The sequence below is a fragment of the Apium graveolens genome, chromosome 7, assembly GCF_009905375.1.
Source record: "Apium graveolens cultivar Ventura chromosome 7, ASM990537v1, whole genome shotgun sequence".
NCBI classification, from domain to species: domain Eukaryota; kingdom Viridiplantae; phylum Streptophyta; class Magnoliopsida; order Apiales; family Apiaceae; genus Apium; species Apium graveolens.
In genome coordinates, this window is record NC_133653.1 from 210,227,645 (window position 1) to 210,247,112 (window position 19,468).

Consider the following 19,468-nt stretch of genomic DNA (forward strand, 5'->3'; position numbering starts at 1 on the left):
GACTATGGGTTATGGTTTTTGGAGGTTCTTCAGTTTTGGTGGGCTTGGTTGGAGTTTCTGTTTCAGACATGATTATTTTTGGATCTTAAACTGTATGTGTTAACAGATTTGCTCTGATACCACTTGTTAGGTCACACACACTGTAGAAGGGGGTTGAATACAGTGTTTACTACAATCAAATCGAATTAAAGAACACAAGTAATATAACACAGATTTTATTCAACACAATAAACTCTGTTACAATATGGAACTGTCCTCTCTCAGTGATGAACAAATTATCATGAGAGCTGCTAGGGTTACAAAGAATAATAACTTCGATTAAGATAACACATATGGTGTAAACCCTATGCCTGTGTTTATATACTACACAGTTACAAGATAATGTTCTAATTGATATGGAATATAATTCTGCTTCCTAATATATATCAACTAGTTATCTTTTCTTCCAAGTATTCTATTCTTCATAGAATTCTTTCTTCATGCATATTTCTTCTTGCGTTTGTCTTGATCTTATTTCCTTTCAATCAGCCGCCTGCCTTATCTGAAAGTCTCCTTAAGTCCTGATATTATCTCCTGATAAATATCTTCTGATAACTTAAGTTCTGATAACTTAAGTTCTGATATCTTAAGTCCTGCCTTCAGTATAAGTACTGATTTCCAGTTAAGTACTGATTTGTCCTGTTAGTTAAGATCTGAAAACTAAACACAAATCATATTACATATGACATCACAAATATATCTAACACTGTAGGATGTGTGGATGCCCATGATGAGCCGGTGTACTGTTAAATCCGGATCGTAGAAACATTCTGGATCTGGGGTACCTGGACGGTGGTGATTGCCACGTGTCCTGGGGTCTTCTAGGGTTATTTTTGAATGCTCCGTGGCCCTTCTTATTGGGCCTTGGGCTCTTAGTGCTGGGCCTGTGATATTATAGGCTATCATTTGCCTCCCACTCCCTTATACGGGTTTACCCAGATGGGGGAGTAGATTAGTTATTGTTGTGCCGGAACGCCTTAGGAAAAAAATTGGGGGTTTTATTTGATTTGTTGCCCCTAACCCCGGGGTCTAATGGGGATAAGACTCTGTGGTTGACTTGGTTAGTTTCTTTGATTTGTATCCAAGGTGGGGTTCCTTGCACTACTTGGAAAAAAATTGGGGGTTTTATTTGATTTTTTGCCCCTAACCCCGGGGTCTAATGGGGATAAGACTCCGGGGTTGACTTGGTTAGTCTCTTTGATTTGAGTCTAAGGTGGGGTTCCTTGCATTACTTGGAAAAAATTTGGGGGTTTTATTTGATTTGTTGCCCCTAACCCCAGGGTCTAAAGGGGATAAGATTCTGGGGTTGACTTGGTTAGTCTCTTTGATTTGAGTCCAAGGTGGGGTTCTTTGCACTACTTGGAAAAAAATTGGGGGTTTTATTTAATTTGTTGCCCCTAACCCCGGGGTCTAAAGGGGATAAGACTCCGAGGTTGACTTGGTTAGTCTCTTTGATTTGAAATATGAATTTTAGATAACGTTTGGTGGATAAGAACAGGATGACATTTGATTTGACCGGACTCTGAAAAGTTGATACTGAAAATCTGGGTTGTCAGGAGACTGTTGGGATTCCAGTCGGGGTCAAAGATACATGCGTATATATAAGTATGTATATTTGAGTGTAAAAAAGTTTTACTCCCCCTTTTTTCCTGAAAAGACGCGCCCACGCCATAATGATTGCAGTAGTGGTAATACCTGCTGCAGTTACAATTCTCGGTACCATTCAAAAGACGCCACATGGCGCTGATGTCATTCCTTTTAAAAACTGTTCATCTTTTCCTTCCTTCTCTTTTACCTCTCTATAAATACTCCTCTCCTCTATTATTTTTTTCTTTAAGCAAACACAACTTTGAGAGAGAAAAATAAGAATTTTCACTTGGCGAATTTGCAGAGCTTTTTCAGTCGAAGCCTTCACACATCTCCTGCTCTCCTGTAAGTTTTCGTATTTTCCGCGACTTTCTCTTTGCTTTTTCACCGTGCATGCCATTGTTGTTTTGTGCGAGTTTTTGGTTCACCATTATATATCTTTTTGAGTTTCTTGCTTGAGGTTTGCAACTGTTTCAAATTTTCGAAGTTGAACTGCGTAGTTTTATATGTTTAGTATGGTTTTTGTAGTGTTTTTGGCATTGGTTTAATGTATGGTTTGTGTAACTAGCATGGATTTGGTGTTTTTCTGTATAAAAATATGGGTTTTTGATAGTGTGAAATGTAGTTGGGCCCAGGGTCTGTTCTTGGCTTGTGTTTCTGGCTATAGATGTATATATATTCCATAGATCTTGTTTTTGATTTTCGATTCGTGTATAAAAATGTTTATGAACTTGTCTTGTTTTTTATTTTGTTTTTGTGTTTTGGGTTCGGGTGTGGCATTGACTCTGGGGTACGTATATATATACATTTAGAGTATATGCAAGGTAGGAGGTTTAAGTAGATAACTAACCTTAGAATTCGGTATCCGGGTAGTCCTGGGTGTTTAGGTGAATTGTTTTAAGACCTCCCTTCTTCTTCTTCTTCTTCTTCTTTTTCTTCTTCTTCTAGTAGCGGTTCCCTCGAGATGCCTCCCCGAGTTGAACCACTTGTCCAAGTATTGGCCCAAACCCTAGTTCTAGGCCCCGGGGGTACCTTGGGAAATCCGGATGGGTCCTGGGAGGATGTAGACCAATATTTCGTCCAGTGCCGGAGAGACCCTAAACCCCTAGGCTTTTATTATAGAGACCTATCCGAGGTATATGGGGGCCCGAAAGGCTTAGGTGGCAGAGAGCCGTATGACAAGGCTTCTATGGATAAAAGATTTTTTATCACCCCGGGGACCTGGTATGAGTGTGTGGCGGTTTATAAGGAGATTGGAGAGAAATACACCGACGAGAAGGTGGACGGTGCCCTTAGGCTGACCTTTAACCTAGGGGACGAATCTGAGTGGCGGTGGCCCGAGGAGCATGAGAGGGTTTACCATAGACCAGCGGGGGGTTATGTCGAGATACCCTTAGAAAATCTCCGGGGCATGCGCCTCGGACTACATCAGTTCACCAAGTCTCTATGTCGGGACGTATATGGGATTCCCTTCACGCAGTTGGCCCCGAACTCGATGAAGTGGATTAGTTGGTTTTTAGCTTGTTGTCATGCCAAAAACTATCTTCCAACCTTTAGGCTTTTCCACCATATCTTTAAAATCAAGAGATCCACAGCCCGATCCATATACGAGTTTTTGTTCCGGATTGAGGACTGCGGGTATCCGTCCAATAAGATGGTTCTCCCGGTTAGTATGTTGACCTCTCTCAAGGGATGACACCGGGAGTTTATTTTTGTCCAGGGTGGGGATTTGGAGTTCATGCCGCTCCATAAGCTTGAAATAAAAATAGATAAATTAATCCCCTACCCCAAAAACATATCTGCTCAACTCAAGGATTTGGATACCAAGTGCCAGAGGATCGGAGGCCTGACCAGTGTTGATCTCGGGAAAAAGAAGGTTGGTGAGGAAGAAGAGGCGGCCCGGAAGGCCACGCCGGCCCGTCCGGGGAGGACAACCATTGTTATCAATGAGCCCCGGAATGAGTCGGTTCAGGAGAAGGATACAGCGAGGGTTCCGGTTTCCCGGAAGAGGAAGGGTACCCCTGTGGAGTCCAGGGAGAAGGATGGGGAGGTTTCTGAAAGCCGAGCTTCCAAGAAGATTTCTACTGAGTTGGCTCCGAACACCCCAGAGACCTTAAAAGCACTACTGGACAGCTTTACTCCGGAGACACGCCGGAAGGAGCTTTTCGAAAACTATGCCAATACTGATGAGAGGATGAAGTACTGGAAGGAACCTCTTGAGGACTTTTTGGTTTCACTTCAGGAGGAAATGACTGCTGTAAGTTTCTTCCTTATTATTTTTTGTACTTGTCTTTTTTCTACCTTATATCTTCTAGTTCTGACCTGTAGTTTTTTCAGGCTAACTTCCGAGTTGCTGGATTGGTTTGCATTACCCGAAGTCTCTAGGCAAAGGAGGATGTTGCGGAGATTGTCAAGACTGAGGCGGAGAACCTCTCCCGGGAGCGGAAGGATTTGAAGGAAGCTAATGCTAAGAAGGCTGCAGCTCATAAGAAGATCTTGGATGAGATTTGGGAGAGGCAGGACCGGGCCGAGGCTTCAGTTCGGGATATGAGGGCGGAGAATAAGAAACTGAGAGATGATTTGGCCGCCCGACCCACTCTTGAAGAAATTTTGGCCGGATACCGGGGTACTCCTGTGTATTTTGAGGAGTTGAACGATAAGGCGCTGGAGAAGATCCAGATCTGCTGGAGGGTTGCCTCCAAGTACCTTTGTGAAAATCCTTATGATACAATTGATATCTTCCTTGAGAAGTATATTGAGGAGGAGACCCGGTTGGAGAAGGAAGCAGAAGCTATCCTGACAATGGAGTCTGGGGCTGGTCCACCAGTATGCCCCTTCATTGGTCGAGTCTCATTTCGTCGAGCAGGCCTCCCCTTCCGGAAGATGACCCGGAGCAATCTCCTTCTCCCCCCAAAACTCCCGGCGGACGGCCAGTGGCCTAAAAAAACGAAAGAATCGGTTACATTTTTCATATGATCTCCTCTTATAGATAGACTAAGGCTTCTTTATCTTGTTTGTATTTGAACGAATTTTGGTTTGTTTCCGGGGTTGGTTTCCCCGGACTTGTTTCAATGTATTTGTGCTTTCCGTCCATTTCATTGATTTTATTTTGATTTAGGACTTAGAAAATTTTCCAAGTACACATAGGATGTGTTTTCTGACCCCGGGATGGGGTAAAATTTACAACTTATATAAATTTTCCTAAATACACATGGGCTGTGTTTTTGTTGACCCCGGGACGGGGAAAAATTTATAGCTTATAAAATTTTTTCTAAGTATACATGGGCTGTGTTTTTGTTTAAACCCGGGAAGGGGTAAAATTTATAACTTATAAAAAAATTTCTAAGTACGCGTGGGCTGTATTTTTGTTTGACCCCAGGAAGGGGTAAAATTTATAACTTATAAAAAATTTCCTAAGTACAGATGGGTTGTGTTTTTGTTTGACCCCGGGAAGGGGTAAAATTTATAACTTATAAAAAAATTTCTAAGTATACATGGGCTGTGTTTTTGTTTGACCCCGGGAAGGGGTAAAATTTATAACTTATGAAAAAAATTCTGAGTACACATGGGCTGTGTTTTTGTTTGATCCCAGGAAGGGGTAAAATTTAGAAATTATAAAAAAATTTCTAAGTACACAAGGGCTGTATTTTTGTTGACCCCGGTACAGGGTGAAATATCTAATTTTAAGAAATTTTCTAAGTAGTGAATTTATTTTAATCATGCATTCGGGTGTGAGTATGATGACGGTAAACAAACAACATAATGAAGTTGGTTAAATCTATGGGATGCTCAAGGTAAAGTTTTTCATTCAAATCGAAATAAAGCAAAAATTACATTATGGGGTGAATGAGAACAGTGTTTAAATCAAGATGTCAGAGCATGAACATAGAGATGATCCCAGAATGTGCACATTTCCTTTACTGGTAGAATTTCCTTAGCCGGGCTCCGTGCTAGGTGTTTGGGACCTCGGTTCCGCTGAGGTAGTTTAACTTGTACGTTCCCGGACGGAACACCTCTTTGATTATATAGGGGTCTTCCCAGTTGAGTTGTAGCTTTCCTTGGTTTGTTGGGTCTGAAGCTTCGGTGTCCCGAAGTACTTGATTTCCTACTTCATATTCCCTTATCTTGGCCTTTTTTGCAAAATAGAGCTTTGTCTTTTCTTTGTAGTTTTCCATCTTTTCCACAGCCCGGTCTCTTACTTCATCCAAGAGTTCCAGGTTGGTTTTGAGGCCTTCAATATTTGAGATTTTATCAAAGTTTATGACTCTGTGGGAGGGGGATCTGGTTTCTACTAGTAGCCGGGCCTCGGTGCCATAGACGAGCTTAAAAGAATTCTGTCTTATCCCGGACTGGGAGGTGGTCCTGTAGGACCATAAGACTTTCGGGAGCTCATCTGGCCAGTTCTTCTCAGATTCTTCCAATATCTTTTCTAGGCCTCAGAGTATTCTCCTGTTGGTGACCTCTACTTGTCCGTTTCCCTAGGGGTGGGCCACATATGCTTTCTTATGCTTGATCCCGAGCTCTTTCAAATACGCTTCAAAGTCTAAACCAACAAACTGCGGTCCGTTATCCGAGATCAAAACCATTGGAATCCCGAACCTCATCAAAATTGAATCCATGAATTTGATGCAGTCCTGCTGATTGATGGTTCTCATGGCTTTGGCCTCTGCCCACTTAGTCATATAATCAATTGCCACTAGCACATAGCGCAAATCTCCTTTGGCCCGGGGAAAAGGACCCATGATGTCGATTCCCCAAACAGTAAATGGTACCGGGGATAGCACTTGTAATATCCGGGATATATCGTATAATTATTTTTGCTATTAAATAATTATTATGTGTGTTCAGTATCTATTCTGTGAATTAACTGTTAAGTGTTATTTGTATTTGAATATTCAAAAATAGTATTAATTGAGTATTTCAATTTTTATATGTCCAAAATAAAATATAGATAATTGTCATATCTTCCTAATTATTATTATGTTGATTTATGAATTTATATGAATCATATGAAATTTATAATATCTTTTTCCGAGTATTTAAAATCTATTTTATAAAAACGGGAACCAACCGACGTCAACCGTGGTTACGTTTTTGGAACCCGAAACTCTTCCGAGAACTCCTTCCTAACCTAATTGTAATATTCCGAGCATTTTCCATGTTTCAACTTTTTCGATCCGGCGTACGGTTTGTCTAGCGCGGGTCCCGGCGTAACATTTTCGATACAATATTCGTTTCAGTAAATCAATAAAACCCGTATTTTCGATAAACGGGAGCTTTTTATTAAACTATCACAATTATCATTTCGTAATACGTGTAACCAGGCGCTGAGACCAAGACCGCAGTACAAATTGTACTGGTTTGGATAATTATCCCGAAAACCGATACCGTTTGGATTAGTTTTTACAAATAAATGTACCGTTTTATATCCGGAATGATCCAACGGGATACTAATTTCCCGTAAATATAAATAGCCTTTTACCGTATTTTATTTCGTATCAAAATCATTTGCAGACAGATAATTACATAATTTTACAGAGAAAAATCATATATTCATAAACCTTTCTGAGAATCAAACCACAAATTCAAGGTGTTAGTGAAATCCGTTTGAAAAGTTGGAGTAACCAATTTGAAGATCTCAAGGAGTACTATCAGATTCCAGGACCTATTTTACTGCAGAATCAAAGGTTGATTTTATATAAATTTAATTATTTCGAATTATTTTTATGAAAAATATGAATTTTTGTTCGGATGATTGTTTGTATGATTTGATGATTGCATGTGGTAGAGCTTGTTTTCCTGATGATTTTGATATATTATACGTCTGATTTGGAGTTCAATAACATGCTCAAAAGTAGGTTTAATTTTCGAATTTCAAAATTAGGGTTTATAGCCCGTATGAATGTTTTCAATTAAAATTTGGGGGTTTTTGATTCAAGGGTTATTAGCTGTTAATTTATAGTGGGTTGTGTTCCTTATGAAATTTGCAATCGATTGGTATATAGCTCATTAACAGAGGATTAATGGATCGAAGGGAGTTGTGTTTTGAAAGTTTTCGATGTTCGCCGGAAACCGGCGATGTTCTTGGCCAATTTCCGGCCAGAACAGAGATGATTATTGAGTTTTGATTGCATGAATAAGTTGGTGGTAACCTATAGATTTAATCTGGACAGTTTGGTGGCCTGAGGTGGCCGGAATCGTGTTCTCCGACCACACTCCGGCGAGTCGACGGCTGGGCTGGCAAAATTGCAAACAGGCCCCTGTAGTTTTATAGATGATGAAGTTTAGTCCCTGTAGTTTGTAAAGTTTTCAAAAATAGGATTTCTGTTTATAAAATGTTTAAAAATCATATTTCCTATTTATTTTTATTATAAAAATTCATTTTTAATTTCTGAAAATTCTAAAAATTAGTATTTTAATTCCGAAAATTATTTTTAATTCAAAAATAAATCTGAATTAATTAGTTAATTAATTTCAGTTGATTTTTAATTGATTAATTGGTCAATTAATTCAAAAATTAATTGATTAATTGGTTTAATTAATTATTAATTGATTTTAATTAATTATTTAATTAGATTTAATTATTTAAAAATGATTTAAAAATTCCGAAAAATAGTTTCGAGCTTTAAAATATTATTTTAAATTATTTCCAAGGCTCAATAATTATTACAAAATTGTTTCGGAGCCAGAATTGGCCAACCGAATCCTGTTTATTAACCCGAAATTGATCCAACGACCCGTATTAATTCTGAAAAATACTTAAAAAAATTATTTTAAATACCCGAAAGCATATTTATGACCCGAGACTTCTTTATAAATGATATGTCATTGATTACATGATGTATTATGTGTTATACGTGACTTGTTGATTGACTATCGGTCTATATATTCGGTGTTTACTTGGTTATTGCATAACTTTTAATCCGTTAATCGGATTTGGGTGAAACGAAGGGTAGATAGAAGTATGTGTTGAATAGAATCCTATGAGTTGATGATTGATAGATGCTTATAATATGTGAGCAGAAGAGGCAAGACGTAGGATAGGGAAACAGGTAGTTGAGGAGTAAAACGATTGTGATTGGAAGCGAGTGCAGGATAGTAAGCTAATACCAGGCAAGTATTCTGAACTTTCTCGAGATATTGTAGTACTTGATAGTCTTGTTGACATTGCAAGTGCTTTGAAGCACAGAAACCTAAACCCTGATTTCAGTTATTGTTCTTGAGCCATGAACTATATTCTTTGTAAGCAATTGATTATTGTATACCCAAATACGAATCACAAATCTACGATACTACTCCACAAATACATGCAAACTAAATACCAGACACTGAACTGAATTATATTATATACTCAACCCATGGTATCTTATGCTTTGAAAGACCAAATTCTTGAAACCCTGAAACATTGATTCCTTTGTTTTCCAATTGTTTCATTACCCAACATCCAAGCCTTGAAATTACCTTGTTGATCCACACAAGGGTTGAAACCCTTTCATTGTTAAACACTCACTATTGTTAATGATTATGATTATTGTTTATTATTGTTTAATTTTGTTATTATGTTAGAATTGGATTGTTTTTATAAATTTGTGGACCAGATTCGTGGTCAGACCATATAATGGTCAAGTTAGGCCAATGTGTGCCTTGGATCCAGTAGTTAGAGCAATGCTGTTTGCTTTGCTCGGGGTTAGTGCGTGACTGATCAGCAGCCTAACCTTGGTTTTAAAATAAAAATATAGTATCCAATTCTAAATCATAATCCATTGTTCACTTGATATCATAACCATATTCACTTGATGATCATTATTCTCAGTTTTGTCATTGTGACTTGCTGAGCTAGTTAGCTCATTTGTGTGATGTTGTTTATACTCTTTCCAGTTAAGAAGGAACCAGTTGGTAGCAAGGATTCCCAGTCCAGTGCGAGAGCTAGGGATTAAGGCTGTTGAAGCTGAGCTAGTAGGCTTCTTTTGGAATAATGTAAATTTGTAAAAGTTTGTAATATGTTTAATACTCAGTTTGAGTTTGAATGGTTGGGATTTAATCGGTATATAATATATTAGTGTGTTTGGCTTGTGTGCATACTTTAACCTGTTGCGATCCGTGGTAGTTGGTAAGTAGGGTCATTGCATATTATTATTATCTTTAGTATTGTTATAAGCAGGTTATAAATAAGGTATGTGTGTGGACCCCAAACTTCTGACCCGGTTTTGGAGGGCGCCACAGTTTTGGTATCAGAGCTACAGGTTATAAGTCACTGACACAAGCCTAGGTTGACGGGGTAGGGGGTTAGGATTAGAAGTAAGGCATAGGATCATAGAACGTCGAGAGGTTGAGTGTTATGGTATAACCGGTATTAGTATAGTTCGCGTCGTGGTTCGAGATTCTTATATTGCGATATAATTTTAGATAGCAGCGATGGCCGACTCTTTTATGCCTATATCAGCTGATCACTCAGAGCCTTCAGTTAGAGCACCAGCATCAGATCCACGTCCTGTTATTCCACCAGTATTGGCTATTCTACCTCCACCGGTGTTGCAGCCCGTACCACTGCAGGCTATTCCACCTCCAGGCATGAGGCCACCTGTTAGAGGACCCCCACCTGCTGATTCAGGCTTTACTGGTCATTCAGTTACAGGAGTACCTTTTCAGTTCTCTTCTTATCCTGTCCCATATCATCAGTTTGAGGCTTGCCTTATGGAGCAGCGATTCCTTCAGGGTCAGATTCAGGAGTTACTACATATTATGCATACCAGAGAGGTTGGGAGTGGTGAGAGGCAACTCAGAGAGAGGCTACAGGCATTTCGTAGGACAGCTGCAGTGAGGATTGCTGAGGCTACACATGAGGACATCACCCCTGATTTCCTAGTGGAGTGGGTTAAGTGGGTTCTAGAGGAGCTTGAGGAGATTGGAGGTCCAGACTTGCCATGAGTCGGAAATCCTGACACGGAGATGCTAAGCAGTGTTGTTATGGTTGTATAGTATGTACAGTAGTGTGTAGTGTGTATCAGTAGACTTTTGAGTTGTATTTATAGACTAGCGATACTGACTAGTGAGTAGGTTGTTGTACCCTTTTGCTTTTACTTACGAAGCGTTTTTACGTTTGTACTACCTAAAACTTTTGATCTATATATCGGTACCTTTTCTTTTCCAGCACTGTCATTTACTTTATCGCACCTATTTTACTTTACCTTATTTATTGCACCAGTATACCCTGTGATACCATGTACCCTGTTTTCCATAACTGTTTATATTTTGTAAAGAAGCATGCAATTTACTTAGTTACAACTGTTTTCAAAAAGAGATATTCCTATTTTACAAAACTTTTCCTTTATGCAAAGATTTGATTCAAAAGCTAAATAAATTGATTGATTCTTTACAGAAAATGCCTCCCAGAAGAAATACCCGCACCCACACCCAGAATGAAGAAACCAACAACAACAACAATAATAACCAAGATGAGACAAACCAGAATATGAACCCAGGACCCATAGACCCAGCAATAGCCCAGATTCTCCAAATCTTGGCCCAACAAACAGTTCACCTGGCACAACAACAACAAAGACAGACCAATCCCCAGGTAACTTTCAAAACTTTTTAGGCAGTAAACCCACCAGAATTCAAGGGTTCCTTAGAGCCAATTGAAGCAAATGTGTGGTTAAAGGAAATAGAGAAGGCATTTGCCTTGGTAAAAGTGAAAGAGGAGCAGAAGGTTGAGTTTGCAAGTTATTATTTGAAGAATAAGGCCACCTACTGGTGGGAGATGGTGAAGACATTGGAAGGTACAGATGTTATTACTTGGGAGAGGTTTAAGGAATTATTTCTAGAAAAGTATTTTCCTCAGTTTGTTCAAGATCAAATGGAGCTGAAGTTTTTAGAGTTAAAGCAAGGAACTATGTCGGTGGCAGATTATGAGAGTAAATTTGAAGAATTGTCAAGGTATGTACCGTCGTATGTTGATACCGATAGAAAGAAAGCTAAGAGATTCCAGCAAGGCTTGAAGTCATGGATCAGAGGGAAGGTAGCTATTTTTGAGTTGGAGACCTATGCAGGGGTTGTACAGAAGGCTATGATTGCGGAGACCGAAAGTGATATGTCACAGAAGGAAAAAGAGAGCAAGAAAAGGAAGGTTAAGGGAAGTAAGGGTCAGTTACACCCAGGGAAGTTTCCAAACTTTAAGAAGGGCAAGTTCCAGCCAGGGAGAAATTTTAATTTCAGGAGACAAAATGCAGGAGACGGAGGCCAGGGCAACCGTCCAGCTAATGTGAATCAGCCGAATCAGTTGAGATTAACTTTTCCAGATTGTCAAGTTTGTGGAAAGAAGCATGGAGGAGTTTGTAATAAGTTGAATATGGTATGTTTTAAATGCAACCAGAAAGGGCACTATTCGAGGGAGTGCCGAAATTAGCCAGCTAGAGAGCCAGCAAATAAGGATCAGCATATCCGAAATCCAGCAGGAAAGGTTCCAGCCATTGGATTTACGTGCTTCAAATGTGGAAAGCCAGGACATATGGCCAGGGATTGCAAGATATCAACCCTAGTTAGTAATGCATTGAGGATTATGGGATCTACCCCAGCAGTAAATGAGGCTCCAAGGGCTAGAGTTTTCGACATGTCAGTGAAGGATGCTATCCAGGATACAGATGTCGTGGCAGGTACGCTCAATGTGAATTCTTTATGTGCCAAAGTGTTAATAGATTCGGGAGCAACTCGATCGTTTGTTTCATAAGATTTTGTTAACAAGTTAAATTGTCTAGTAGAGTATTTAAATGAAATAATGACTGTGGAATTAGCAAATTAAGAACATGTAACTGTGAATCAAGTTTGTGGGAATTGTGAGGTTGAGATTTCTGGTAGTAAGTTTTGTGTAGATTTGATACCATTTATGTTAGGAGAATTTGACATTATATTAGGGATGGATTGGTTATCTAGGCATGATGCGCAGATAGATTGTCGAAATAAGAAGGTAATGGTGAAGACGCCAGACGAAAAGATAGTAACGTTCAAAGGACAGAAGGAAGTAAAGAAGTTCTTAACAATAATTCAAGCTAAGAAGTTATTACGACAAGGATGCAAGCATTTTATAGCATACGTGATTGACAAAAGTCAGGAGCTAGCAAAACTTGAAGATATTCCAGTTGTGAATGAATTTCCAGACGTGTTTCCCGACGAATTGCCAGGACTTCCTCCAGGTAGGGAAATTGAATTTGCGATCCACTTAACACCTGGAACAGAACCAGTATCCAAGTGTGACTGCCTCAACCCCGAGGTCAGGAGTTGACGTCACTAAACACAATTTCCAAAAATATAAACAACAGAATTATTATTAGAATATATTAACTTGACCCCAAACCAAGATCCAATCCAGGTTCAAGTATAATTCAGGTTCTCAATAATACAAACTCTTTATTCACTATCTAAGACACACCAACTTTATTCAGCAACTCTTCAGACCTCATGGTCTGATACAAACTACCTCAGAGGAGCCAGGTCCAATAGGGGTGGGAACACGGGTCGGTCTGACTGATCTTCTAGGCATCTGCGAAATATACATAACAGTTTGCAAGGGTGAGCATAATCGCTCAGCAGATCAAATATGAATAACAGATTAAAACAGTAAAGTAACAATAATGGGAACAGAGCTGTAATCACGATATCAACATTTCATAATGATAATCAAAGTAACTGGATATCACTAATTAGCATGCTTTGTGAAATCAACATTATAGTCTGCTGCGTAATACCAGAGTCCAATTTTAGCATGCTAACCATTTTATAAAACCGTTGTATCAATCAATCATGATTTCATATGATTCACAAATCCAAATCAGATATATAGCGGATATATGAAGACAGCTGATCAGGCTATCAACACCAGACGACTCTAACTGCCATCCCATTTACCTGTTCCGGAACTCAGAGACTAGCTAGGTCTCTGACCTGCTGGACTAATTGGTTTTATATTGCCCACAACCGAATTAGCCTCGTACGCCACCTCAATAGGCCTATTGTGGCCCCAATGTATCCCATATCTGACCGTTTTATCCAGTTTTCAAAAACACTTGTACCTATCTCATTTTCAAAATCCGTTTCGCAAATCATTTCATTTGAGATAGGTACCTTTCGAAGTTACTTTTCCCTAAAACAATTCGAAAACAGATATTTTATAACTACAGGGGATACGTAACTTAAAACATTTCTGTTCCATTACGAGAATAAAACATTTAGCTATCTATATACACTGAACCATAAAAGAAAGGTCAGGGGTACTTGCCTTGCAACGCTTTACAAACCCTAATAGTTTTCACGTTGACTTCGATCCTGGAACGACTCGATTGGGATCTACAATTACAGAATACTCTAATTAGTTATGCCGACATGTTTGATATCCTCAAATCCTAATAACCCAAATCCGACAACCCGACAACCCGACTCATATTATTATTATACACACAAACCCGTAATCACATAATCACATAGTCAGAAATATTGTTAGGGTGACACATAAATATATATTTTCGAACATATTTTTAGGAAATTTTGGCAGCATCTTCTTTATTTATAAGACTACCCGTCGATTGCAATCGACGTCAACAATTCTCAACCATCCACAATATTATTTTATCCTTTTATACAACTTACACTCCAATACCAATCATAATTAATTATTTAAGTCCGAAAATATTTTACGAAAAATCATTTTATTTATTTATAAAATTTAGGACTCAGAACATCGTCATCACCGTCCACCGTCGACTCACCGAAGTTCATCGTCAACGGCGACACAATTTATTGGCGCCCGATATGATACGGGTTCCCAAATAAATTATACCGATTAATATTATTTCCCACAACGAAAGTTTTAATTTCACGAATACTAATCATTTATTTTCCTGCAGAAAAGAAAATAGTAATTAAAATTATAACAGTTAGCCCACTGCTTTCAAAGCCCAGCCCAACAGTCAACCCAACTGCAAGGCCCAACAAAGAAACCAAGCAACATAGAATAGAACGGAGCGCCACACCCGCGGCTGGAACACGGCAACACACGGCCGCCCACACACACCAATACACCAACACACACACACACACACATTCATACACACATATTTACACACACACATATTCACACATACATACATAATCACACACACATAAATATATATATAAAGGAATGAATTGACTGGAAATTGAATAGAAGAACCGGAAGTAATTACCGGAACTGGAGGCCGGAGAATCACCGGGAAAAAGGAAGAAGAAAAACGGAAAGGAAACGAAGTGAGTCGGAGAAGAAGAAGCCGAGAGCACAGGGCAAAGAAAAAAAACAACCGAGATAATAGAATAAGGTTGAGGGAGTATAAGATGCTGTGAACACGTGTCCTGCAAAATTGGATACGTGTTAACTTCTGAATATAAGTTGTGAACACGTATCCCTGAATACTCAGGGGCTCAATTTTTAACCCGAATTCTTATTTTTTTACGAAACAGAATACAATTTAAATGTATCAGAAAAATCTCGAAATGCTCTTAAAATTTCAAAAATTTCCCGAAGTTTACAAAAACATAATTTCAAAAATTTTTAAAATAATTCTTAAGGTACTCTTGGTACCCAGTTTTTAACAAATAATGAAATGACACGCGGTGAAACAAATCCCAAAAATTTTCAAAATAATTTTAAAATTCTTCGTATAATACGAATTTAATAAAATATAAATTTCATAATTTTTAAAGATTCCCATAATTAAATATGGATTTTAGCATTTAACACACTCAGAAAATCATTTAAAAATGAATAATTAACGAAATATTGATTTCTCAATTATATAAAGTCCTAAAAATAATTATTTAAATTATAAAATTAGAAAACCAATTTTAAAGACAACCCAAATATTTATGGAATTAAAATTACCATAAAATAACTTTTACAAGCAAAATAAATCATGTAACTCACTAATAAATCTCACAATTCAATCCCACTTATCAACAAATCATAATTAATTAAATAGTAATCAATAACCGCTGCCAAAAACCATTATACACATTTTATTTATTTACTTAAACCTTTATTACACTTCCAAATAAAATAGAATTAAAATAAAAATACACGAGTCGTTATATTCCTTCCCCCTTAAAAAGATTCTATCCCCAGAATCTAATTTAACTAAATAAATGAGGATATTTATCAAGCATGTCTGACTCCAATTCCCAAGTAGACTCTTCTACTCGAGGATTTCTCCACAAAACTTTTACTATAGGAATTGATTTATTCCTAAGGACTCGATCCTTACGGTCTAGGATTTGAACTGGTTGTTGTACATAGGATAAATCTGGTTGAAGTTCAATCGGTTCATATTCTATGACTTGATTCGAATTAGGGACATAGGGCTTCAACATAGACACGTGGAAGACATTATGAATGTGTTGCCACTGTGGTGGTAACGCTACCTCATAAGCGACCTTTCCTACTTTCTTCAAAACCTCAAAGGGTCCTATGAATCTAGGACTAAGTTTACCTTTCTGACCAAATCGTACTAACCCTTTCCAAGGCGATACTTTTAGTAACACCAAAGCTCCTATCTCAAAGTCCATGTCTTTCCTATGCAAATCTACATATTTTCTTTGTCTATCTTGAGCTGCTTCCAATCTTTTCCGAATCAACACTATAACATCTCTAGTCTGCTGAACCAACTCAGGGCCTAACACTTTCTTTTCTCCTACCTCATCCCAGTACAATGGTGACCTACACTTTCTTCCATACAAAGCTTCATAAGGTGGCATCCCTATACTGGCATGGTAGCTGTTATTATATGAGAACTCAATCAAAGGTAGGTGCTCATCCCAATTACCCTTAAAATCTAGAACACAGACTCTCAAAATATCCTCTATAGTCTGAATTGTCCTCTCACTTTGGCCATCCGTCTGAGGATGATAAGCAGTGCTCATATTCAATTTCGTTCCTAGGCACTCTTGGAATTTAGTCCAGAACCTGGAATTAAATCTCGGGTCTCGATCCGATACTATAGAAACAGGAACTCCATGTTTGGTAACTATCTCATCCAAGTATAACTTAACTAACTTTTCCAATGAATACCTTTCATTAATCGGAAGAAAATGCGCCGACTTAGTCAATCTATCAATGATTACCCAAATAGCATCATGATTCGCTCTCGTCTTTGGCAATCCTACTACAAAATCCATAACAATGTCTTCCCATTTCCATTGGGGAATATCCAAAGGTTATAATAATCCACTCGGTCGTTGATGCTCTGCTTTCACCATCTGACACACGTGACATTTACTTACCCAATTGGCAATATCTTTCTTCATTCCTGGCCACCAAAAATTTCTCTTCAAATCCTGGTACATCTTGGTACTACCAGGGTGGATAGAAAACCTAAAGTTGTGTGCTTCCTGCAATACCTCATTCTTCAACTCTGTTACATTAGGAATCCAAACTCTGGATGAAAATCTATACAAACCTTGACTATCTTTTTGAGTACACAGCTCTTCTCATGTCAAAGTATCCAACTCTTGTTCCATAACTCCTTCTTGACACCTTTTGATCTTTTCCATCAATGCTGGCTGGAAAGTAACTTCATATAGCTGCTCCTGACTTTCATTTGGTACTCGAACTTCAATTTCCATTCTTTATAAACCTTGCGCCAACTCTTCCGCAATCTTAATCATATTCAGCCTTTCCTTTCTACTCAAGGCATCAGCCACTACATTGGCTTTACCTGGGTGATAATTGAACAATCATAGTCCTTTATCAACTCCAACCATCTTTTCTGTCTCATGTACAGATATTTCTGCGTGAATATGTACTTCAGGCTCGTATGATCGGTGTAAATATCGCATTTCTCACCATACAAGTAGTGACGCCATAACTTTAAAGCAAATACTATAGCCTCCAATTCAAGGTCATGAACTGGATATTTTTGTTCGTGAGGTTTTAGTTGTCTGGAGGCATAAGCAATCATTTTGTCATGCTGTCACACCCCCAACTTAAATAACAAAATAAATATAGCTATTACATCATTTTAATGAAGAATACACAACCAAAATCCAAGATCTTGCAGTTTAGGGTTTGGAACAGCCCAATACTACCAACTATTACATCAGATTACAAATACCGAGTCCTCACACAACTATTATTACTTATTCTACCTGAGCTCGAACATAAGCATCAGCATCACAGGTCTTACGGGCAGTCTGCTTGAATCTAACCATAGCTGCTAGCTGTAATATAAGGGTAAAGCAAGAAGTGAGCCAAATGCTCAACAAGTGCTAACAGTACGACACAGAACATAAATTGAGATATACCTTTAAGAATTATAATGGAAAGACATAACCAAAGGTAACGAGAGATAAAAACTATGTGAGATGGCATCATTTTGCTTGCATCAAAACAATTTTAAAATCATGTCTTAATCAAAATCATTTTATGACGCTACGGATTACAGCCGGTGATCAGCCGCGAAGTAATCCCGAACCTCGCTGGGTTCTAAAACATTATTGGGAATCCCTAGGCAACTTTTAAGCCTAATATAAGTGTGGAAAGGACTCGCGTCTCAGTCCAGATCCACTATTCAAGAAAACATTTATCCCCCTTTGGGACTAAAAACCCACATTTTAATTATTTAAAAACTGATGCCGGTTTATGACAAAATCTCTTTTGACTGTAAACATTTTTATCAAGGGATTATAGATCAACTCGAAACACGGGAAACAAGGTACTGAATATCAGAGCCATGATTCACAAAACTATTCTTTATTCAAGTAATTGAATGGTTTTCAAATATCAAGGATTGGACAAGAGGATTTAGTGAGACTAATGGATAATATGAAGGGTAATGCTAATTTGGGCTCAAAGCAATGGTTTCTCATCAAGGTTCAAGTGCTGGATCATCAAGAAGGTAAGCTTCAAGAATACTAAGGGTGTTAAGGTGTGAAGAATGATCTTTAACTCGGGACATATCAGAATTGTCAAGCTTTAGGATAAGAAAGAGGGTATCAATCAATGAGGAATCAAGCTGGTAAGTATCTGACTATCAGAATTCAAAGTAAGGTTCTATAGGGGTTCAAGTATCAGGATGAGATATTAATACTTAGGAAACATCAACATGTTAATCAAGGTGATCCATCAAGTAATATATCAATTCTTCTTTTTATCATGGCATTAAACTATCATGAAAGACTTTTGAACTACTTGCAATACGTACTCGAGGGTTCATGGCATCTCTATGTAACCCAAAGATAAACAAAAGATACGCTTGATTTAAGTATGTCAAAATGACTCAGGATAATTGCATCGATATATATGAATTTGCAGTAAATACGAAGGTCAAGTTGAATCACTTGCCTTGAGATAGGCTGGTCTGACTGGTAGGAGCAACAACTGGAGCTTCACTCGATTTTTATGGCAAGTTTTCCCTTGTCTCGAGATCCTACATAAATAATAATAATCCTCATTATAATATATTCTCACCAACCTAACCTATTTACAACTCGAAATTAAACACGGATGGCACTTAGGCCTATATGCACTTAATTTATATTCACTTTTAAATTATAATTGCACACACATAGCCACATATTCTCATATCATATATTAACACCAAATAACACCATATATATATCATAATGCAACACTAGGCTTGGATGATCTCGACTCGCGACTTAAGTCACTTGGTCGCTAAACTAGACAAGGTCTTCTAATTTCGGCTTTCTAACTCGATGTGCCTTTCCTAAATTATCCAAAACCTATTGACCCTCACTTGTGCCTTTTTCTCTACTGACCTTATACTATCTTACAACTATGGTGGTTGACCTAATACTCACTTCT